The 25,072-nt window shown below is 39.9% G+C and overlaps 1 long non-coding RNA gene across 3 annotated transcripts in view; it reads left to right on the top strand.

Annotated features, from left to right (window-relative positions):
- The window catches only part of LOC122217710, a 154,005-nt gene that overhangs the window by 93,330 nt on the left and 35,603 nt on the right, over positions 1 to 25,072 (top strand). Inside the window, exon 4 of one of the 3 annotated variants that reach the window (XR_006201640.1) lies at positions 6,946 to 7,155. The exons of the other annotated variants lie outside the window; for them this stretch is intronic. This is a non-coding gene — a long non-coding RNA (uncharacterized LOC122217710). The remainder of the gene's footprint in view (positions 1 to 6,945; positions 7,156 to 25,072) is intronic. 3 annotated transcript variants of the gene reach the window in all.

Genomic DNA, 25,072 nt, shown 5'->3' with positions numbered 1-25,072 from the left:
TTCTGTTATTTGCAACCTGAAAAACTTTAATTATGTAAGTGTTTTGGGTCAGGGAAGTGGATTATCCTGTTTGGGACTCTATGTTAAGTCAATTGAAAATGTTAAAGATTCTTAAAATTGAGAACTGCAGCCCACATATGCATCATGAAGTTGTGGGATTTAGCCTAACCCAGTGGGAATCTGAATAAATAATAATTTATGACCCATCTTGTGGTTTTTTTAAGAGGTGGATGGGGAATAGCTGTTTTTCCTTTTGACCATTCCCAGCTACATAAGACTTTCCCATGTGCAGAAAGTTTTTTTCACTGACCCCATGGAAAGCTCATCTAATGGTTTGGCATCATTAGACTTGACCACGTTTGTCTGGCTTATACCACTTCTACTTGTTTATTAATTAAAAAAAATTATTTAGAGAGAGAGAGAGTGGGGGAGAGGCAGAGAGAAGGAGAGAGAGAGAATCCCAAGCAGGCTCCAAGCTATCAAACCAGAGCCTGAGGTAGGGCTCAAACCCACAAACCATGAGATCATTACCTGAGCCAAAGTTGGAGACTTAGCTGACTGAGCCACCTGAGCCCCTGGCTTAAAACCACTTTTAAAGGGGCAGTGCTTCTTATCTCCTTCCCTAGCAATCAGGACTGTTTTTAGAAGGAACGAGTAAAAAAGGTACCTTATTTAAAGCACTAATTTTATCTTGGTAAGTGTAAAAAATAGAAACGTTATTTTTTAAAAAGGAGTATACATTTATGTGCTGTAATTATACCAATAAGGTAAAAATAAAAACAAGTATTTATGTTAGAAGATTTAAGAGGAAATAGAGCAGGTGCTGGTAGCTATTTGAAGCAAAATTACTCCCTTCCCCATCATTTTCTCCAGTTCTCCAGACTTCCCATAATGTGGTGTCATTGCATCTGTAATAATATGTAATGTGTTTTGAAAACATAGAACATAGAATAAACAAACACACCTAGTCCACTTTAAGATTAAAAAACTAAAGGGAGAGAGGGAAGAAAAGAGGGAGGAAGGGAGGCAAGAAGACAGGGGGAGAGAAAGAGAAGGGGGGGGAAGAGGAAAGGAGTGAAATTGGACATTCCCAAGTATTGTCAGATTGTCAGAAAAAAAGAACCTGGTAAAAAAATAGTCTTGAAAAACTTTATTTTATTTATTTATTTTATAAAAATATTAAAAAATAAATATTTTTAAGTATGTATGTATGTATGTATGTATTTATTTATTTATTTAGAGAAAGCTGGGGAAGGCAGAGAGAGAGAAAGAGAGAGAATCCCAAGGAGGCTCCACACCATCAGCAGCTCACAGACAAACATGGGGCTTGAACTCAGGAACCGTGAGATAATGACCTGAGCCAAAACTGAGAGATGCTTAACTGACTGAGCTACCCAGGTGCCCCTGTCTTGAAAAACTTTAAACTTTGACTTTTGGTCTTGAAGTACTAGGGAATTTTTGTGTTTATTTTCAGTTTATGAATGACTGAGTTGTGTTTGTGTCAACATTAAAAAAAATGGAATAGAAACTAATGCACATTTTTCTTCAATGTAACTGTTTGTAATGCTTGAGTCTCCTGGGATTGAAGCAGCTGCTGTTCAGAGAACTGCCACAGGTTTTAGATTACAAGGTCATTTGAAGAGTTGTCCACTTTATCTATTTGTCTAAAATAGAATTACATTACATGAACAACAAAGATACACGAGAGAAACCCCTTCTAGATTAGGAAAAATGGTATTAATAAGGAACCTTTTTTAAAAAGTATAGTTGACACACAATGCTACGTTAGTTTCAGCACAGTTTACAACCTAGTAATTCAAGTTTATAGGTTATGCTATCCTTACCACAAGTGCAGCAATCATCTGTCACCATACAACACTATTACAATACCACTGGCTATATTCCCTATGCTGTACCTTTAATCCCTGTGACTTATTCATTTCATCACTGGAAGCCTGTATCTCCCACTCCCCTTCACCCATTTTGCCCTTCCCCGAGCCCCTCCAGCAACCATCCCTTTGTTGAAAACAGCAAAAGAAAAGTTATCATTCAAATCCATAGATTTCCTCCCTAATGGTCAGCCCTAGTATTGGAGAAGAATACCAAAATCATGTAGCTCTTACATATAAAATAGGGGAGAGTTGAAGACCAGTATTTAAAGTTAAAATGGAATGCACATGAACCTGTGGCTCTATCTGGTGAGAAGAAATGCATAACATTAGGAAACTATAAAAACACCATCCAGGGAGGTCAATCTCTGGTTTGTAATATGGGCGAGCATAAATCATCCCAATCCCATTAATTACCATCCTTTTAAGAGCACTCCAAGTCAGCACATCCTCTCCTGTGGATGATTCGAATGTGCAGGATGGTTGTAAAACACTTCTTTGGCTAATATGGATGATGACAAGAGGAGGGTGTAGTACCATTAGGGTCCTGATCTCTACAGAACATAACAAATACTTAATAAATACTGTGATCCGTGGAGTGCCATGTGTCTCCATGCTCATCAGAGCTCATGTTTGTTTTTGTTAAAAATTTATGTCATAGCAAGAGTGTGAAAGATACCTATAAAGCTCTTTTAGCAGTTGAAAAAAATATTCTGATTTAAGCATGGTGCTATTATAATCAAGATCACAATTTTGATCTCCACATAGTCCAATTAAATAAAACAATCTAGTTCACATTTATAAACTGAACCCCCAAGTGGTACTGGCCTTTTAAGCAATGTGCATCACTAAACATAAGATGACTGGGCTATAGAATGTTTATGACATGTTTGCCTGTCACAATTACGGGAAAAAGCAACATGAAGACCTTGGTCTTATGTTTCAAGGACAGCACATTATTGACAATACAGTGAGAAAGTGCTAGACCTAGGTGCAATCCCAGGCCACTTACCAGCCATATAACCTTGGGCCCTCGAACTGTGGTTGTTCCATCTGGAAAATATATATAATAGCCTTATTCCTTTATCACAAGGGTGTTGTGGAGAATAAATGAAACAATGAATAAGAAATATCTTTGTAACCCTAAAGTGTTTATACAAGTGGAAGATACTATTAATATTTATAGCCTAAATGCTCAGAGATTTGTTAAGAGTTGCTGTTATATGTTTGTTTGGTTTTCCCCGGGGGTAGCTTTAAAAAATGTGGCCTGCATTTCTGTGATGATGGCATTTAGACCTCTGCTTCATCAAAGTCAGGGACAAACTTTCATAAATCCTTCTTCTTTATTGAAACAGAAACCCCAGTGTCTCCAGTGGCACATTATCAATAACAAATACTCAGTTATTATGAATAAGCATGAGGCAAAGTTGATGGCCACTGCATAATTATCCTTCCACATAAATTACATTAAAAACAACATTGTGTAACACCTGCAAAACAATGCTGGCTTTTAGGGAAGTCATTTTTAGTTAAGAGGTTGGAGAGTAGAAGAGATGGGCAGGGCACATGCAACTGCCTTCCAATGAGCTGTAGAATACAAAGGAAAAGTAGGGGTGAGCATTGCCTTGATTTCCATTCTATACCCACCCCTTCATTCTGCACAGCGGTGTCATAAATATTAAAGCCACCAACAGAGAAGCTTTTAATTCTTTTCCTTCCACTGAAGTAGGCTTCATCTTGAAAGTCACACAAGATCTCTGAAATTATCTCTTTAAAAAATTAACTTGGTGCAGAGAGAAGCACTTCTGACCTGAAGGTGGGAGGGAGCAAGGTGTATCTTCTTATACCCACACTTTAAACTTTGACACTGTTGAATAAATTGCCTAACAATTTAAATACTGAGGGGGAAATGCCATGGTTAGTGAGAAATAAAGCATATAAAAGTTTGACTGCGGTGCCTGAGTGGCTCAGTTGGTTGAGCATCCAACTTCAGCTCAGGTCATAATCTCGCGGTTTGTGAGTTTGAGCCCCACATCCAGATCACTGCTGTCAGCGCAGATCCTGCTTCAGATCCTCTGTCCCCCTCTCTCTCTGCCCCTCCCCCACTTGTGCTCACTCTCTCAAATAAGTAAACAGAAAAAAAAAAAAAAGTTTGGCCAATGACTGATGATATAAAAAGGAGAAAAATCTCCGTGAACTGGAAAAGGTAGTTCAAAATCAGGCTGGGTTAAGGCTAAGCCACAAAGGCCAGCCTTCAAAGCCCTTAAATCTTTGCAGAGCCTCTGGGTACTAGGTTGGAATATCAGCATCCAGATCACAAGAAAAGTGCTGCCTTGTGTTCTGAAATATGTCAGGAGGAGGGGAAGCAGATAAGCTCCGCCAGGCAGAAAGACAGCTTCTCATTCCTCTTTAAAATAATCAATTATTAATTAATTAATTAATTAATTTTTAAATTTACATTCAATTAGTTAGCATATAGTGCAATAATGATTTCAGGAGTAGAATCCAGTGATTCATACCCTACATGTAATATCCATTACTCATCCCAACCAGTGAGCTTCTCATTCCTATAAGGACTCATGCCAAGTACATTTTCCTCAGGCTTTTAAATAGAAAACTCTAGTTTCTTGAGATACAATGCAGAGTTGCTGCAACTGTTAATGTGAGGAAAAGAATGGGGTTCTTGCTGAGGGAGGCATTGGGCCTCCTTTGAGGATGGCTTCAATTTTGATGCATTTCTCATGAGAGGGAGAAGGGGATCCTTCCCTTTTTTTTTTTTTTTTCTGGATACTATGCTCATTAAATCATCTTGTAGACTTGACTCAAATATAGCCTTAGCCCCTACAGTTGGGGAAAGATAAAGAGAGTTTCCATGTATTTTGAATAAGGTCTTTTGCTTGAAGTGGGTATTAACAATATTGATGTAGGTGCTTATTTAAGGGTATACATGTATGAGATCCATGAGAATGCTTGCCAACACCTAATGTCCATCAATAACCAAGAAAGTATGGCATATGCTTGCTTTGACATTTCTGTTCTCAGTTTTTTATATTAATGAATTAATGGTTGATTTTTACAGATAGTTGTTAGGATATCTCACAATGATAATTATGCTTGTGGTTATTTTCCACAACCTAGATTAATTGCTAGGTCATTTAAAAAATCATAAAGCTCAGGGCGCCTGGGTGGCTCAGTCGGTTAAGCATCCACCTTCAGCCCAGGTCATGATCTCACGGTTTGTGGGTTTGGGCCCCATGTGGCACTCTGTGCTGACAGAGCTTGGAACCTACTTCAGATTCTGTGTCTCCCTCCCTCTCTCTCTCTCTGCCCCTCCCCTGCTCATGCGCTCGCTCTCTCTCTCTCTCTCTCTCTCAAAAATAAATAAATATTTAAAAACAATTTTTTTAAATCATAAAGCTTCTGGGGATGCCTGGGTGGCTCATTTGGCTGAATGTCCAACAAGGCTCAGGTCATGATCTCATGGTTTGTGCGTTCAAGCCCCACGCTGGGCTCTACGCTGACAGCACAGAACTTACTTCAGATCCTCTGTCCCCATCTCTCTCTGCGCCTGTCCCACTCATGCTGTCTCTCTCTCTCAAAAATAAGCATTAAAAATTTTTTAAAAATTCATAAAGCTCCTTTAAGACTATTTTGCAAATAATTCCACTATAAGTTCAATTTAATACCTCATTTTCTGATGACTTTTGGCTATGATATATACTATGAAAATAGTGCAATTTTATATGAAAGCAGTATCAGCTTTTTTCTAGGATGAGGTTAGGAACTGGATATTATTTGATGGTATTTAGCTAGAGGAAGCCTCCTCCTGTGTGGTTTTCAAGGGAATCATTCACACAAAGGATAATGTTAAATAAGAAATGGTGTATTTGCCTTTTAAAAATGTTTTTGAGTCTGATCTAAGCATGATACTAGCACCTACTCTCGACATGAATAGTTTCAGGGAAAAGAGGTTTAGCAGTGCATTATAAAGGATGCAGGTAACTTCAGAGATTCTAATAAAAGAAACAGTTTATTACTGGCAGCTCCCAAGGTCATGGTCTCAGAGAGTTCAATATTAAAACAAGCCTTGAGAGAGAGAGTTGTGTGACCAATGGGTACTCTCTAGCTTCTTCCTATGTATATTGTATACAGGTAGGGACACAAAAATACATGCAACAATTTGTATAGGGGTAAAATCCTGGACTCTAGGATCATATGCTTTTGGTCCTAATCAAAGTAACATTCCTTGTTATGTGATGTCCATGCTATTAAGATGGTGTATGTGGCTTACACCAGAGGCCAATGTGGAGCTTTTACATATTCAGAATCCTAAAAATTGAACTTCTGCCCCCTTCACCTTGGGATAGCTATGTGATACAGGAACCTCTGACTGCATCATTGAAGCAATGATTAGCCAGCCTGCATGCAAAAATAAAGAAATGGCCATGGTGACTTAATTGATCCTTCTATGTGGGCCTAACTGAATGTCTAAAAGTTACCTTAAAATTAACGTGTTCAAAACAGGAGTCTCCATATCCAACCTCTATTTTATTTTCTTAATAAAAAAAAACTGTTTATTTTTGAGAGAGATACTGAGTGGGGGACGGCTAGAGGAAGGGGGACAGAGGATCTGAAGCAGGCTCTGTGCTGATAGCAGAGAGCCTGATGCAGGGCTTGAACTCATGAGCTGTGAGATCATGACCTAAGTGCCTCCTAAGCTCTATTTTAAACCTGCATATTGGGGCACCTGGGTAGCTCAGTTGGTTAAGTGTCCAACTCCTGCTCAGGTCATGATCTCACAGTTTGTGGGTTCGAGCCCCACATCAGGCGCTGTCTGACAGCTCAGAGCCTGGAGCCTGTTTTGGATTCTGTGTCTCCCTCTTTCTCTGCCCTTCTCCAGCTAGTGGTCTGTCTCTTTCTCTCAAAGATTAAAAACAAAAAAAAAGTTAAACCTGCATACCCTCAAGTTTTTCCTGTATAGTTAATAGTACCCAGTTGCTTGGGCTAAAAATCTGATTCACCCTAATTTCCTCCTTTTTCCTACTTGCATCCACAGTGCCTGGTACATCAAGAAGTCCTCTCGATTTTACCACCAAAATGTCTTCTGAATCCATACCCTTCTCACTGTTTTTACACTACTATACGATTCCAAGCCTCTATAATTTCTGCCTGGATTATTGGGACAGTGTTGTAACTTTGGCCCTGCTTCCATTCTTGCCTTCTTGCAGTCATTCCCAGCACCAGAACCAGAGCTGGGGTTTGAAATGTAAGTCAATTCATATCCTTTCTTGTGTAAAATCTTCTTGGGGCTTCCCACTGCATTTAGAATAAAATCTCAACCTCTTAGCCAACCTGGCCATCATGGTCCTTATGGTTCTTCATGGTCTAGTGTCTGTCTGCTTCTTGCACCTCCTCTTGACCATTCTCCATGCCACCCCCAAGTCTCTGTGGCCTTGCTTCATCTGATCTTTGATTCGTTTTTATTTAGGCTAAATTAATGCCTCCTTAAAGAGGCCTTCTCTGACACCTTAAACTAAATAAGCCACCTGTACCCCAGGACTATTACTTAATTCTATTTTATTCTTAGTATTCTTTAATATAAGATGATCCCATCTGTTGATGTACATATTGTTATCTCCTCTTGCAATGGAAGTTCCAAGTCTATTCATTGCCACATCCCCAGGGACTAAAACGGTGTTTGGCTTGCTCTATAAAACAAGCATTATTTATTGAGGTTTTCAGTAAATAATGGTTTAATAAGTGAGTAATCTTAAAAAGTCATCCCACCAAAGTAAATGTTGCCCACTCAGTGTTCTGCAGTACATTGGACCAGTGGATTTGGCATCCTTGCCTTTTGGGAAGAATCAAGACAGAAAGTGAGAGAGATGTGAGCACACGGGTGAATATTTTCCTATCACTTTAGACAAAGTAGTTAATAAGGAAGCACTGAGTTCCTGTTGTGTATTAAGTAGCATGTGTTAGGTGCTGTTAAAGACATATATAAGTTATGGAACATGTTGGGTAGTGGGATGTGTGTGTGAGCAACACAAATGAACAAAACGAGCATTATTTGCTAATAAGTACAATAGGAATTTAGAGGGAAAGATCACTGTGAGATGCAATAGTTGGACTAGGCTTGATTGGAAAAAAGGAGGATCATTCTGTGGCACATGTGCACAAAGAATCTGAAAAGGCAGAGAAGAGGAGAAGGTCTTCCCAGGTAGAGTACGGGTCATAAAGGAAGGAAAGGAGAAGGAAACAAATATTGCTTTGGGCCAGATTTTGCTGTTAGAAAGCCAAGAAGAGACTGGATTAGCTTCTGCTCAAACTATGCATATTTAGAATGCTCAAATATTTAGAGTCCAAAAGGATTCAGACTGGGCCTATAGAAATAAGTCAGTGGGATGGAAGGTGATTTATTAGAGCATTCTTTTCCTCTCTAAGTCTCTGGTGGTATTTTTCTTGGGGACTGGATTTCATTCATTAAACAAATATTTATTACCTGCCTCCTCTGTAGCAGGCACTGTGCTTGTTACTGGGGTTCAACAGTAAACAAGAGATCACAGTCCTTGTGCCCAGGAGCTTAGAATCTCCCCAAGGAGATAAATAATATGTGAATAAATTCATAATAATGGTTTGAGCATAATTTAAAAATTGTACATTTCAGGAAAAGTCTTTTATACCAGTAATTTGGGAAGAGGTAGAGGAAGAGGATGGGTTAGAGAGGAGAGGATGCTATTAAGAGGTCATTTGCGAGGCTCTTTGCGGCAGTGTGTTACGAAGGATAGTAGCCTGGCTGCCCCCTTTGGTAGTCTCTGATAAAACAAAACTGCAGCTGCGGAAGGTGCAGTGACAGTGGTCCCAGGTGAAGGCTCTTCTCTCTCTTTTTGTCTTTCATTCCCTCCCTCTCACCTTTAGACATTGCTGTCAATTTAATCACAGTGGTGGAAAAAGTACAGAAGCAATGAACAATGCATGGTAAACATATGCCTGATAGCAATGTATGCTATTGGGAAGAAACTGGTGAACATGATTATAAACATTTGGAGGGCAAATGTCAGGTGGGAGCTCTTCATTCATGGTCTGGAGAGGTACGGAGAAGCTGTTCTCTAATTTTCATTGTTAGAATAATGGAGCCCTCCTCACAGGAATATCCATAGCCTCCTCCAAGACATTGCCAATCATGGGCAGTTAATAAATGATCAATGATCTGGTTCTGACAGAAAGAGATTCCTCAGAGAATTGTGGAATGTTTCAGCTTTACCTTAGTCCTTTCTCTTGCATTTTGGATTAGAATTCAATAACAGTTGCTTCTGCAAAGAGAGTGATTCAAACACTCCGTGGTTATGTAGATTTCATGTTTTATCCTGGAGTATTACCCTAACATTTTCATGGTAGGCTTTGAAGGTCTATTTTCATAATATACACAATATGTTAAAAAGGTAAGTTCTCAAATGTAAAACCAACTCTAAACAAAGCCAAATACACTTTGTCATGATTGAACAATTACCAATGATCAGATGTCTGTCACACCATTTTATTCTTCCTGTATTAGTCTGCTAGGATTGCCATTACAAAATACCATGACTGTGTGACTTAAACAACAGAATTGTATCTCTCACAGTTCTGGAGGCTAGAAATCCAAGATCAAGGTGTTGGCAGGTTTGCTGTCTTCTAAGACCTCTCTCCTTGCAGATGGTTGTCTTCTTTCTGTGAAGACATGGCCTCTTCTGTGCATGCTTCCTGATGTCTCTTTGTGTGTCTAAATTTCTTCTTCTTACAAGAACACCAGTCAGATTGGATTAGGGCCAACCCTAATGGCCTCATTTTACATATATTTTTAAAATGTTTTATTTATTTATTTTGAGACACACACACACACACACACACAGAGAGAGAGAGAGAGAGAGAGAGAGAGAGAGAGAGAAAGCAGGGGAAGAGCAGAGAGACGGAGAGAATCCCAAGCAGGCCCCACACTGTCAGTGCAGAGCCCAATGTGGGGATCGAATCCAATGAACTGTGAGATCATGACCTGAGCCTAAATCAAGAGTTGGATGCTTAACCAACAAGGTGCCACCAATAATGGCTTCTTCATTTTAATTAGTCATCACTTTATAGACCCTGTCTTCAAATGCAGCCCCATTCTGAGGTACTGGAGGTTAGGGATTTGACATTTGAATTTTGAGGGAACACAGTTCAGTCCATAACAATCCTTACCAATCCTAATAAGTACTTTTGGTCCTGCGAGACAAAGTGTGGGGTTCAGAGAATCTATAGAATACTTCCTCTGGGGCAGTGTGTGGCATCTCACCCATGCTCCTGGAGCTCAGTGATGAAATGAAAGAGTGCTAATGGGAACTTTTAAAGTTCTGCATTTCTTTTCTGTTATTTCCTGAGATTCTACAGAAAGAAGAGGCCCAAGCTCTAATTTTGTTCTGGTCTGAGAAATCAAGTTGGTATCCTGCAAGATTTAATTCAAGGAGAAGGATACTACTTATAGTTGATGGCTGATGAAAGCTTTGCATGACAGGTGAAATTCCAGCAGGGCCTTGGAGAATGGACAGCAGTTAGATGTGAAGAAATCAGAGTGTAAGAGGCAAAACAAAGGCCTTGTATTGTGGGAAAATGTGGCATGTGTAAGGATGTTATTTCTTGCAAATCTTGCAAATACGTGAGGCATTTTATGTGAGTTATTATTTTGAATTCCCCTCAGAACCTCTGGGAGCTAAGCTAAAGAAGAATTTACAGTCCTTTTCAATGATGAGGAAACAAAAGCTCAGAGATGTTGAATAATAAGTAAGAAAGATAGGATTGAACACACCTGTCTGACTTCAGGGTTCTTCCCACAAGGAGGCACATGTATTAATTTTCTACTGTTGCTGTAACAAATTACCACAAACTTTATTTTAAACAACCATAATTTATGATCTCACAGTTTTTTATGTCAGAAGTCTGGGTGTGCTCAATGGATTTTCAGCTCTGCGTCTCACAAGACTGAAATCAAGGTGCCTGCTGGTCTGGGTCCCCATCTGTAGGCTCTGGGGGAGAGTCTGCTTTCAGCTTCATTCAGGCCATTGGGAGAATTTGACTCCATGGTGTCCTTTTATAGGCCCATGGGTATATGGGCTTTTGTTGAATCACTATTTTTCATGTGTTATGCATATTTTATAAGTATTAGTTTTTATTTATTAACTACTTAATGAGTTAAAACTAATTGTAAGCAGGTTGGCCCTTTTTTATGGGGGAAATGTACAGTTCATTTCTGGGAGGAAATTTTAGATGTATTTCTAATTTACACATATCTACTACTCAGATGTGCAATGAAAATACAATAAAACCTTGAATGGTAATTTGTTCTGCGAGTGTTCTGAAAGACGAGCAACAATTTCTAATAAATTTTAACTTGATAAACGAGCGATGTCTTGCAATATGAGTAGTATGCAACATCAGATGTCACGTGATCATAACTGACCCAACGGTTCTTGAAATTCGCTTTGATATACAAGTGCTTTGGATGACAAGCATGTTTTTGGAATGAATTATGCTCACAAACCAAGGTTTTACTGTACAGTTCTTTAGTCTCTATAATCTAATTTTCATCATCCACTCTCACACTGCTGGGTGGAGATAAGCAGGGAAAGCAGGGGGCACAGTCAGGCCTTTTAATAGGCTCTTCTGTGTCTATAGGTTTCAGTGGTCTTTTCCACATGGCTCATTCTCTTGGGCAATGTTCATTTTTTAAATGTCTTATTTATGTACGTATGTATGTATGTAAGTAAGTATGTATGTATGTATGTATGTATGTATGTATTGAGAGCTAGCAAGTGAGCACGAGTAGGGGAGAGGCAGAGAGAGAGGGACAGAAGATCCAAAGCGGACTCTGTGCTGACAGGCTGATAGCAGTGAGCCCGATGTGGGGCTCGAACTCACAAGCCATGAGATCAGGGCTGAGCCGAAGTTGGAATCTCAACTGACCGAGCCATGCAGGTGCCTGGAAATGTTTAGTCTTTCAGATGTTTTCCTTCTTCCTTTGATTCTCCTGGAAATCTAGGGTCTCGGTGTGTGACATGGTGGCAAAGGGAAGGGGTTTCTAGCCTAGACCCTCTTGTCCTCTGGAGCCTTGCTGATGTTCACTGGGGGCTACTGGCCTTGCCTGCCCCAGGGCCTGTCTGCCAGTTCCCTGAGGCAAAGGGAGGAACTTCTGATTTCCTCTTGGCTCCATCAGGTCCTGGTGATCCTGCTGATCCCTCCCCTGCTGATTCTGTGAGCACTAGAGGCTGCTCTGAGTCTCAGCTACGTCTCCAATAATGCCTCTGGAGCCTCTTCAGAGGCTTTCCCCTTGCCATGACAGCTTCCAGTTCAGGCCCACTGCTCTCAATTCACTTCATCTCACCCTGGGGTATGAAAGAACTTTCCCTCATTCCACCCAGAAGCTTAGGGCAGTTCAGGGGAGGTATCTCAGGTGCTGCTCCTCATCAAACCAGGTGGCCCTGCCTCTTCCCCATTCGGCTGCAGCTCTATGTGTTGCCTGGGACCACCCTGCACTTCTCTGGTTTTAGCTTTCCCCTCTGTTTGTGTGATATTGCTTCCCTTCAGGGGATGCGTCTAGAAGGGAGCAGTCATCCCACATTTGTCTGACCCTGGTCTCTCCATTCCCTGCTTGCTCCTTTAAATATTCTCTCAGCGCAGAAGGAGTGGCTGGCCATTTTCTCTGATCTTGTAGTGACTTCTCCATGCCCTCCTTCATCCCACCTCCTTCCCTGGGCCTGGGAGAGAAACTGCCACAGGGAAAGGGAAAATGCACAAGTTTTAACTTCCTAACACCAATTTTTGAGCATTGAAGGATTTTCAAGCTTATTTGTCCAAGGACACTTCTGCCTTAGTTTCCAGTAAATAAACCCATTTTAAGCTACTAACAAGAAAAGAAGGCCCTTTAGGGAAAGTCAGTCAAATGTAGAAAGTGGGACAACCACTCACTTGTGAAATAGCAACCGCAGCACTTTACACATCTTGGTGATCTTCTTTGATCTTTATGCTTGGCCTGGAAGGGAATAAAATACAAGTGGCTAAGAACTTGAACTTGTAAATGAGGAGCCTTTCCCTTTTGTGCAGTAAGTGGGCAGGTAATTTGATCTTCACTTTACACCAAAAAGCAAAAGAACTCCAGACAATTCACGAGTTAAATGTAAGAAAATTAAAGTGTAGAAAAACTAGAAAAATAGAATTAGATATTTATCAAACATCGGGAGGGGCAAGGACACAGTAAACTTCTAAGTGGTGATAGAAGTCATGAAGAAAAGAATCAGCAGAATTGACTGTATGAAATTAATTTTTAATTAAATTAATTTTTACTTAATATTTTATCTATAATTTAAAATTTTCACATACAATTATCATTAATTATATTTTAGTTATATTTTATTATTCAATTAAATATTAATTTAATCTTAACTTAATTTTTCAGTGTTTATTTATTTATTTTGAGAGAGAGAGAGAGAGAGAGAGAGAATGATCAGTGGAGGGGCAGAGAGAGAGGGAGAGAGAAGATGTGAAGTAGGATCTGTGCTGACAGCAGAGAACCTGATGTAGGCTTGGTCTCACCAACCGGGATCATGACCTGAACTGAAGTCAGATGCTTAATGACAGAGCCACCCAGGTGCCCCTCTTAGTTTAATTTTTAAATTAAATTTGCTTTATCCTAACTGTCTGTTCATGAAATTGGTCACAGGCAAACTGGATTTTAAGCGAATTGGTTTGGGAGAAACTGACCAGCTCCACCTCAGGGGGCGTGGTGGTGGGAACAGAGAGAGAAAGAAAGAGATGTGAATAATGTTGCTGGAGGCAAAGACAGGATTGGTGACCAAGTAGTTACAGAATACAGGTAGGAGGGAGGAGTCAAGAATGAATCTGAGGTTTTGGACCCAGGTAGCTGGGAAGGTAGTGGAACTAATTAACCCAATTTGGGAACCAAAGGAGAGGACCAGTTTTGCTACTCCAACTTGAAATTGCTACTAGTCATTGGTTCTCAAACTTTGATTTGTATTAGAATCACTATAGGATTTGTTAAAACACATTGCTGAGTCCATCCATCCTTTGAGTTGCTAGTTCAGTAGGTATGAGTTAGGGCTTTAGTATTTGCATTTCTAACAAGTTCCCAGGTGATGCTATGCTGCTGACCAGCGGCCATCACTTTGAGAATCACCATCTAGTTTTTGGGGTGGAGATGGTGGGAGGTATCCAGTAGAGAGGGACTGGAGAGAGATCACAACCAGACAGAAGGATAATAATTGCTCCCATTTACTGTAAAGCTTCCCATTGGTATGTCAATAATGGATAAGTATTCATCATCCCCGGGGGAAGGGCTACAGGGTGGGTAGGGGCTGGGGGGGGGGGGGGAGATGGAGAGGCCAGAACCCTTGGGCCAATTGTCTTTGACCTGAACAGCCATCTCCGTTTACCCCAGAGTGCATACAAACATTATCATTTTGCTTATGTAGGCAGTGATATGAAAAACTGTAAAACAGTGGAAAGCACTGATTTGCTGAGTGCTTATTCTGTGGCAGACTCTAGTGATATCCCTATGAGCAAGATGCTATTATTACCCAGATTTAAGAGAGGAGAAAATGTGGGGGTAGAGAGGTTAAACCACTTCAGTGGTTCACTTCAATGTCACATGGCTGGTAGTTGGCAGATTCAGGATTAAAGCCTTGTCTGGCCTATTTCCAAACCTGAGCTTCTAATCATTATGTCTTTTAAAGGATTTGAACATAATCTGCATAGAGGTGATATTTAAAACAATGATATTGGATGAGACTACCAGGGAAGAGGGTTTAGAGAGAAATGTTCAAGTATAGTACCTTGGGGAACATCTACGTTTAGGGCATGAGGGGAAGAAATTGAGTTCTAGAGTATAACACAGAAATGAAATAATCTAGAGAAAATTTCACTAGTGTCATATGCCTTGGAGCTGTCAAGAAAGAACAAGACAAAGCAAAGGCCACTGAACTTTGAGACTAAAGTCATTGTTAACCTTTAAAGGAACTGCTCCACCAGAGAAGTAAAGATGAAAAGCTCTGTGTTTATCTGTTGGTGATTAACAAACAACTTCAGACATAGTGTCTTAAATTAATAGCATCCTTTATGGTTTCTCACATTTCTGTGGGTTGATTTAGCTCAGCTGGGTGGTTCTTCAGCTCCACCTGGTGTTGACTGGGGCACTGGGAGGCTGAAGTTATCTGGAGGTCTGGCCAGAAACATCCAAAGTGGCTCACTCACATGACTCAGAGTGAGTGCTGGCTTTTGGCCAAAGAGTATTGGTTATCCAATATTGATGTAGAGTTTATCCATGAGACCTGGATTTCTCCCAGCATAGCAGTAGGATTATAATAAGATATATTTCAAGTACATAAAAGTCAGAGCTGTAGATCTCTTAAGTCCTAGTCTCTGAATTTAACATTATTTCTACCATATTCTAATAGTAAAAGCAAGCCACAAGGCTAACCAAGATTAAAAATCCAGATTCAGGGATTGGAGAAATGGACTCTACTCAATGGGAGAATTGGCCAAGAATTTGAGCCCATTTTTAATTTACTGCAGGGTGGGTGATGACAAGGTAGATGTAGTTAATATATACTATTTACCTTTCTTTTTTTTTATGAATATAACTTATTGTCAAATTGGCTTATATACAATACCCAGTGTTCATCCCAACAAGTGCCCTGCTCAATGCCCATCACCCATTTTCCCTTCTCACCCCGCCCATCCACCCTCAGCTTGTTCTCTGTATTTAAGAGTCTCTTGTGGTTTGCCTCCCTCCCTCTCTGTTTGTAACTATTTTTTTCCCCTTCCCTTCCACCATGGTCTTTTGTTAAGTTTCTCAAGATCCACATATGAGTGAAAACATATGATATCTGTCCTTCTCTGACTGACTTATTTCACTCAGCATAATACCTTCCAGTTCCATCCATGTTGCTGCAAATGGCATGATTTCATTCTTTCTCATTTACCTTTCAAGAAATTTTATAATAAAGGGGAAAAGAGAACAATGGTGGTTGAGAGCACAGAGGTTTTAGGGAAGGGCTTTTTTAGGGTATAGGTTGAAATATAGATTATGTAGGGCTATGTGCCAATATGACCTCAGACTTGCAGCCTAAAACCACAATTATTATTTTATAGTTTCTATATATCAGGAGTCAAGTCATGGCCGAGTTGGGTCCTCTGCATTAGAATCTCACAGAGCTTGTCATTTGGGGCTGCAGTCTCATCTAATATTCAACTGGGGAAGGACCCATTTCCAGGCTTTTGTAGCTTTTAGCAGCCCTCAGTTCTTTGTGGGCTGTTGGATGAAGGACCACAGTTTTGGGCACTATTGGCTAGAGGCCACCCTCAGTTACTTGCCATATAAGACGTCCCAGCATGCACTTGCTTTCTCAAAGCCAGAAAGAAGGAATGAGTGTCCCTGAAAGACAGGCATTATGTATTTTGATCACATACATGTAATCAGGTACATTCTGTCATGTTTGCCATATTCTAATCGTTAGAAAGCAAGTCACAAGTCCTGCCCACAGTCTAAGGACATAGAACACACAAGGTCATGAATACCAGGAGATGAGGATTATAGGGGCCATCTTAGAGTTGGTTTGTGACAGAAGACTTGAATTTATAGTCTGGAAAGCAATGGCCAGAGTACAGGAAAAATCAATCTTTAGAGATAGGGCAGGGATGACTGGTGGACAAGGGTTAAGGTCACATGTAAGTTAGATTTGGAAAGGAATATTTTTCATTTTGAGTATATAGAAAGAGGGAAGTAATTGGAAAAGGTAAGAGAAGTTTTAATGTGTGAAGAACGGAAGTTTCCAATAGAGTTCTCATCAGGAAGTTTCCAAGAGAGTGGACCCTCCTGGTAAATATGAGGTGATATTATTTACTGTCCTGAGTATTAAGGGGAGATTCGTACTTTGAGGAAAGTGGAAAATATTTGAAATAAGTACTATGGGGAATGTTATAGATGTTGATTAGAAGTGAAACTAGGGAGAGAAAAAGATAATAAACACCAGACAGGACTATATTATGTTGTTCATCATGAATTGATTTAGAACTATTGACCAACAATAGGAGAGATGTTAAAATGATTGATGGTGAGGTTTATGCTGTGGAAGGAGGCAAATGAGGTCACTTATTCTTATAAGTGAAAAATGCTAAGAACAAAGAGTTTGAAGGGTGTGAGATCTCCATGGAGGCAAATATTAGGTTCAATAAGACTAAGAAAGTGGCATAGCAAAGAGAATTTTTAGAAATCTTAATCTTATTGGAATTTCCAGCAAAATTGGAAACACTCTCTTCTTGAAATATTCTCCTCCATAGCTTCCATAACATGCACATTCTGGGTTGTTTCTCATTTCTCTGGAGTCTTGATTTTGTTCAGCAACTCTTGATCCTCTCTTCATCCTTAGGGTTTCCCCCCTAAGCCTGCTTCTCTTCTTGTCCTCTCAGGGTGATTTCATCCACTCCCATGGATTTAATTACTCTCTAAAGGCTGCCAACTTCCAAAAGTTATGTTTCCGGTCCAGATTTTCTCATTAGTTTTAGCCTATGCCCAGCTGCCTGCATGTCCCACGGGCACTGAAGCTGGACGTTTCAAAAATAGAAAGCATCATTTTTCCCTCTCTCCTTGCCCTCCCCTTCCTCCAGTGTTCCCTATTTTGGAGAATGGCACCAACACTCACTTATTTGCTGCACTAGGAAACTCAGTGTCATCCCTGACACTACTCTTTTCTTTACCCCATAGCCATCTGAAACACTTTACCACTCTCCCCTTCTATGTTGTCACTCTTCCACTCCAGCTACCATCATATTTTGTCGGCTTACTCCATCAGGCTCCTACAGTACCTCACTACTTCTAATGTTAATCCTCTACAATCTGTTTTCCTCCTTGAGTCAAAGGGAACTTGCAAAATGCAAATCTTATTATATCAATACACCCATGCTGACACACACACACACCACTTAAAATCCTTCATTGACTTCCTATTGCCCCTATAATAAATAATACAGGATAAGATTTGATGAGAACTTATGTACTGAGAACTTATCAGTACTAGGCACTAGGATTCACAGTATATATGTTAAAGAACAAATCCTTAGAATGAGCTTTTAGGACTTTAATTATCTGGACCTAGTGTAGCTCTTCAGCCACATCTCTGTCTATATTGCCCTCTTCACTTGGCTTATTCCAACTCATCCTTCAGGAAACAGCCTAGAGGTTACTAACTCCCTTATCCTGGGTTCAACTTGTCTTATGGAACAATGAACTTAGTACATTCTATAGTATTAACCTTCTTATTTTTCTTTCTCCAATACTATTCTGTCTTATTAGTTATTATACCTGAAATATCTTAAACAGTACCTAGCTCACAGTAGTTGCTCAATAATTATTTATTGAATGAATGAATGAATCTAAGAGTCAAAACAATTCTAAGCATTGATAGAATTTAAAGGAGTAGCTCTGTGTGTGGCTCCACAACTTCCCTTATCTTTTTCCATGTTGATAGCCATTTTTCATGCTTAAAAAAATAGATATCTAATATTCAAATGTGCGTTTATATTAGGAAGTTATGAAATCTCCTACTATTATCCACAAGTCTTCAGTAGGATCCATAATACAAGAGAGCTTAGATTAAAAAAGTGTTTGTGAAGAAATACAGGTTCAACTCTATTCCTCAACAGCTGTATTTCCCAGTTGAGTGATTAAACTGTGCAGATAAAGGCTCAAATTCAAGAAGTGAGGAATGAGTGAGTTCTAGAATTGAGTAGAAGAGAAAATGGTAGTTAGAAGTGACTAGGCAAAAACTAATCCCATGAAATCCATGGAGACATTGGGAGGGTCAGAGGATTGCCCAGACTATATGAACTGGAGATTTGAGCCAATTTTACTTTAATCTCAAAACACAAAGTGACCCCAATTGATACTGAGTTGTGAAAATCAAATATACATCTATGATTCTATTTATCATTAATGTTATGACTGCAAACCATTTAGCATTGTCTTTGTTTTAAGTCCTTGTAGAGGGGCTCAAAATAACGCACGCCATACCCTTGACAGAGTGTAACGTTTGGTGTTGTAGAAGGCAAGGGATATCAGTTTTTTGTTTTCTTGCCAACTAAATGTATATCTTTCTTCACTTCCCTTTTTTCATAACTTCATCTCTTTGTTATTTTAGATATATGTATTTTAGATATATGTATTTATTTTAGCAATGTATGGGCATTGCTAATGATCACCACCTGGCATCCCATCCCATTAGACTGGAATGGTAGGAAGAGTTTTTGAGAAGGTATGCATATCCTGCCAGGGAGATCAGCATGGGAGATAAGTGAGGGCAGTGCTTCTCATAATGATGTCCCTAGTCAAGTAGCATTAGCATCACTTGGGATGATGTTTGCTAGAGATGTGAATTCTCTGGCCCCAACTAGGATCTACTAAGTCAGAATCTCTGGGGGTGGGGCAAGCAATCCATGCCTTCATAGACTCTTCAGGTGATCCTTTATGCGTGAAATTTTGAGAACCCAACTGGGCTGGAATTTTGCCATGAGTCATTTAGTAACCATATGTGATAGGTGCTTAAGGTTAATTTTCTGCTCTCCTCAAAAGGCTTACTACTGAGATGTCTTTGGAAGCTAGATTCTTTAGGTAATGATGATGAAAAACATATCTGTAGATCATTGAATAGTAGCCTGAGAAAACACAATGGCTGCCAACCAATCTGTTTATGTGGAACACCGTTCAGCTAACGAAATTCCAGAGTACTTGAAGCAAAGCGGGGGTGCCTACTACCTCTCTAACTTTCACCTTCACCATCCCATGTCTTGCGTTCCATCATTTTTCTAGTGTAAGCTATGAAAATCATCCCACTTCCTTTTTAACATTCACCACAATCACTCACAACATAAATGAACCTCAGTTTACTATTAAGTGTCTGGGTTTCCTCTAAGCTGCAGAACAACCTTTCTCCTGGCATTCTTGCCTCCACAGGACTACAGATTAAGAAATATCTATAAGCATGCTCCTCCTGGGCTTACATTTAGTTTCCCTGTTGATATTGGGTAGGAGGGAGTAATGGATAAAAAATGGTGATAGTTACTTTTGCTCTGAGAAACTGGAAGGAATGACTTCACCAAATATTAATCATTATAATTTTGTGTGCTATGTAATGAGAAAATAATATGTATAAATATACACATATAAATATACACATACACATATAAATATATATATACACACACACACACACATATATATATACACACACACTGTGTGTGTGTATGTATATATGTGTGTATATATAGCTAATACATATATATAGCTAATACATATATATATATATCTAATACATACATATATATGTATATATAGCTAAAAATACAATATGCTTAGTGGTATAATATAGATGTGTATTAAATACAGATAAGTAGATGAGGGGCAATTAATAGGGTGTCTGGTCCTTGGCATGCATGATGTTTTACATGCTATTAAACTCTTCAGTAAAATCCTATGATATATAGTTTTACATTATTTTGCATATATTTTTATTTATATCACATGAATGCCACATTGAAGCACCCATATTTTAAGTAGATAAAATACAAGCTAATTCAATGCATGACAAATTGTGATAAAGTGTTAGTATATGTTTTCTTGCCTGTTACCTGAAACTGGACTTAAGGGGGTGCCTGGCTGGCTCAGTCGGTTGAGCGTCCAACTTCGGCTCAGGTCACCATCTCGCGGTCCATGGGTTCGGGCCCCGCGTCGGGCTCTGGGCTGATGGCTCAGAGCCTGGAGCCTGCTTCGGATTCTGTGTCTCCCTCTCTCTCTGCCCCTCCCCCATTCATGCTCTGTCTCTCTCTGTCTCAAAAATAAATAAAAATGTTAAAATTTTTTTTTTAAAAAAACTGGATTTAGGCCTAAAGTCATAAACAACCAGGACATGTATTACTACTATTTTAGGAGAAAGAAATAAATCTTAACCAATATCCAGAACACTATCTAATTCAATGCAGAAGCTTGGGTTCCCAGTACCTAATCACATAGATGAAGCTTCATCTATCCTAGAAGACATGATATCTGAGACTTGTCTGGCTATGTAAGAAAATAGAATTCTATGAAAGAAGAAACAAAAGGGTGCAGAGGACCACTTTATATAGGAAGGTCTGGGAAAGCCTCTGTGAGGATGGTTATAATCCCAGTGTATATATGTGGTTCCACCTTACACTTGTGTGGTTCACGGCCTGGCACTGCCCCATAAATCCCAATCTCAGAGTCTGTGATGTCACTTTGGAGTACAATTCACGTTTACTTCAATCTCGGCCCTTTTACATACTTGTTGACTCACATGGTTTTTTAAATTCCATTTATAGAATTAGACATTTGAGAAGTGGCAAGATTGGTTTGCCTGTAGACACTGAATCAAAGATTTTCCTCAAACCCAACAAAATAAATGAAGCCAGAATGAGGCTTCTGCTTGGCATTTAGCAGGGATGGCACAGATTTCCCCAGCACAGCACATGGCGGAGCAAGTGAACAGCATTCCCTGAAGTATTACCAGGAGCTCTAAGCTACAGAGTCGAGCCAAATCAGGCTGCTAACCCGATGGAAAAAACTTGGTGTGAATATACATATATATGTTACATGTCTACGTGAGCATATAATATCGTATCTATATATAGTTAGCTAAAGCTGGCAATGAAAACAAAAACTCTGCACTTTCTTGGCTTACTTGAACTGAATAAAAATAGAGAACAATATGGAAGCCACCGCTAGTTAAAGGGTGTGTGCATATCCCATGAAAGAATCTGTTAAGAATTTTACGGTCTGACCGCCTCTTGGTTTGGAAGCCAGAGGCCAGCTTCCTGTCATGTTCTGTACTAATTTAACAAGGATGACTTCAAGGAGGGCTTTGTGCGCAGGCACAATTTAGGGCCAGGAAGAAAAAAGAGTTTTCTCTAAGCTAGTCCAAATTAGGTGATCCCTTGAAGTGAACAGCCCAGTAAATAGTAGGTCCTGGTGTGGTAGGGGCAGGGAGTCTGGGGTGAACAAATGCACAGAAAATGGGTGTGTACATTTGCATGTGTTAAACATATATACAGATACATAAGCACTGCCATTTGTTCGGTGCTTATAAACTAAAATTATATCTTAACTCTATCATAATTTAAGTCACTCTATTTGACATCTGTGCTCTCTAAGAAATGATTTATTCAATAAACATACAGTGAGCATCTATTATATGCCAGGCACAATATTTGATGCTAGCATACAGAGGTGAATAAAGCCTTTGTGGAACTCACAATCCAGTGAGCAGGACAAATACAAATTATTATTCTTCACTGCTATTGAGTGCTATAATGTTGATCTATACAAAGTCACTTGGAATCATAGAAAATTGTTCCAGTTACTTTGCTGTGTAATAAATTAGCCCAGGATTTAATGGCTTGAGGCAGCCATATTTTCATTTCTCACAGATTCGGTGGGTTAGGAATTTGGAAAGGGCATAAAAAAGACAGGAAAGAAATGGCGTGTCTGTGTCCCACAATGTCTGGGACCCAACCGGGAAGGCATGATGGCTAGGACTACTGCCCAGAGTGTGTACACACGACCTCTCCACGTGGCCAGGTTTCCTCGAGGCATGGCAGTCTCAGGCTCCAAGTGCGTGTGTTCCAGCAAACAAGGTGGAAGCCCAGCTTCGTAAGATACTGGTTTCACTTCTGCCACATACTCTTTCAGATGAAGCAGCTACAAATCCACCCAGAAGCAAGAGGAAGGAACATAGACCCTAACTCTCAGTGGGAGGAATGTCAAAGAATTTTGTGGCCATTTAAAAACTGCTGTGAAAAGAGAGTGCCTTACTAGCTGGGGGTGTCAGGAAAAGCTTCACAGAAGAGGTGGTATTGAAAGAGGAATGGAAATTTGCCAGGGGAAGTGGAGTGGGTAAGAATTAATTCTTCAGAGGGAACAAAATCTCTCATGCTTACACATACACAGGGAACAAAGAAACATAAGAAGGAACATGAAGGGTGACTATGAAGTGGATCAAGCATCAGAGGAAAATCAGTCTCATTGCTTTCAGACACCTTGAACACATCAACGTGTCTGGGCTGCTAATGTAACTCAACAATTGTCCATTGATTCTGAAAGCATATACATTCATTTGGGAAAGCTTTGTGGAGCAGATGGGTTTAAAGTGGAAGTTGGGAGGAGACTCCTTTTTCTTTAACAAACACAGAGTACTTACTCTTTACCGGTACTGTACTAAGGACACGGCAATTTCAACTCACTTAATTCTTAGCACAGCCCAACAAGGCGGCTATTATCTCTCATTTACAAATTAGGAAATTGAGTCCCAGAGAGATTAAGTAATTTACCCAAGTTCACATGGCCGGCCAGGGGTGGACTGAGGATTCCCAGCAGTCTGGACACCTCACCCCTACACAAGATCACCCATTAGACAGTTGGAGTAGAACAGTGGCTGAAATTGAAGGCCACACCGAGGGCTTGAATTTGGTCTGCGTGGTAACTGCGAGCCACTTAGAGCATATAGAATGGCAATAAAGGTGGTCTAAATTGTGTTCACATAGCTAGTTATTGGCTGAGCCAGGTAAGAAGACAACAGTCTTCTGTTTCTTGTTTCAGTGTTCTTTGCTATTCCCCAAAGTTCTTGTGCCTGGAGAGAATATTTCATGGTTCAACACTATTTCTCAATGTCTTAAATAACGATTTAAGAGCTTGGGCTCTTGAAGAACAAGCAAGCAATGGGTGGCGGGGGGTGGGGGGGCGGTGGATGGTAACTCACACCCTGCCATGCAGGATTTATCTGCAAGATACTCTCCATGTTAAGTCAAATCAGTTGATTTACCTACAGGAGGCATTTTAAGGGTAATAATCTAGAATAATGCAAAACATATTTTGTAGTTTGACTCTCAAAGATAAAAAGCAATATATAATTAGAAGCAGTTTAATTTCTCCATCAATTCAGCACGTTTTTACTGCCATGAGCTATGGCTGACCTGATATTCTTCTGTGTGGTGTGGCACAATTTAAATATACATGCTGACATCAGGAAAGACAGCATTAATGTAGGCAATATGTCTGAACGAAAACACCATTATATTATTAAAATGAAAAATGGCTATATCAGCAGAGTATTAGGGATGGAGGCTGAGTAAAAGAACATTAACCTTGCACTCAATTTTAGTCTCACATCTCTGACTCCCTCAAGTAGTTATTAGAGAACCTAAGATGCATAATAGTTTAAAAAGTGGGGGGAGGAACATTATAATGGCTACCTTAGAAAAATGGTAGGAGCAGTTGGCAGCTTAATTTCAGGCTTTGTGGAAATGATTTTAAATGGACATTGTGCTAATCATTTTCTGTAAAAAACGTAGACATTTTACTTTTGGATGACTTTATCCTTTCACTGAGATATATTAAAAAGTGATAGGAAGGGGCACCTGGGTGGCTCAGTCGGTTAAGCGGCCAACTTCGGCTCAGGTCATGATCTCGCGGTCCGTGAGTTCAAGCCCCGCGTCGGGCTCTGTGCTGACAGCCCAGAGCCTGGAGCCTGTTTCAGATTCTGTGTCTCCCTCTCTCTGACCCTCCCCCATTCATGCTCTGTCTCTCTCTGTCTCAAAAATAAAATAAATGTTAAAAAAAAAAAGTGATAGGAATAATAAAAACAATGAAAACCATAACATCAAACCCATGTCTTAAAAATGTCCACCAAGGGAGGCAGGGGGGTTCCTGGGTGGCTTAGTCGGTTAAGCATCCGAATCTTGATTTTGGCTCGGTCATGATCTCGTGGTTAGTGGGTTTGAGCCCCACATCGGACTCTGCACTGATGGTGAGGAGACTGCTTAGGATTCTCTCTCTCCTTCTCTCTCTGCCTTTCCCCTGCTTGCGTTCTTTCTTTCTCAAAATACATAAATGCACTTTAAAAAAATGTCCACCAAGGAAACTCGTGTAAAAACACTGGATTAGGTTAAGTTAGTTTTAAAATTGATGATGGCTTGAAAGAGCAAAGCAGTAGTTTTAGAATTTGTATTTGGAGTGTAGAAAGACATGGCATGGAGGAAAGTCAGGCACATTTTGGCAGGCGGTATGCAGTCCTTGGGCTGGAAGTTGGTGGGACCAA

The sequence above is a fragment of the Panthera leo genome, chromosome B1 (genome assembly GCF_018350215.1).
Source record: "Panthera leo isolate Ple1 chromosome B1, P.leo_Ple1_pat1.1, whole genome shotgun sequence".
NCBI classification, from domain to species: Eukaryota; Metazoa; Chordata; class Mammalia; order Carnivora; family Felidae; genus Panthera; species Panthera leo.
The sequence above is the reverse complement of the archived record's forward strand: the minus strand, read 5'-3'. Positions and strand labels throughout refer to the sequence as shown.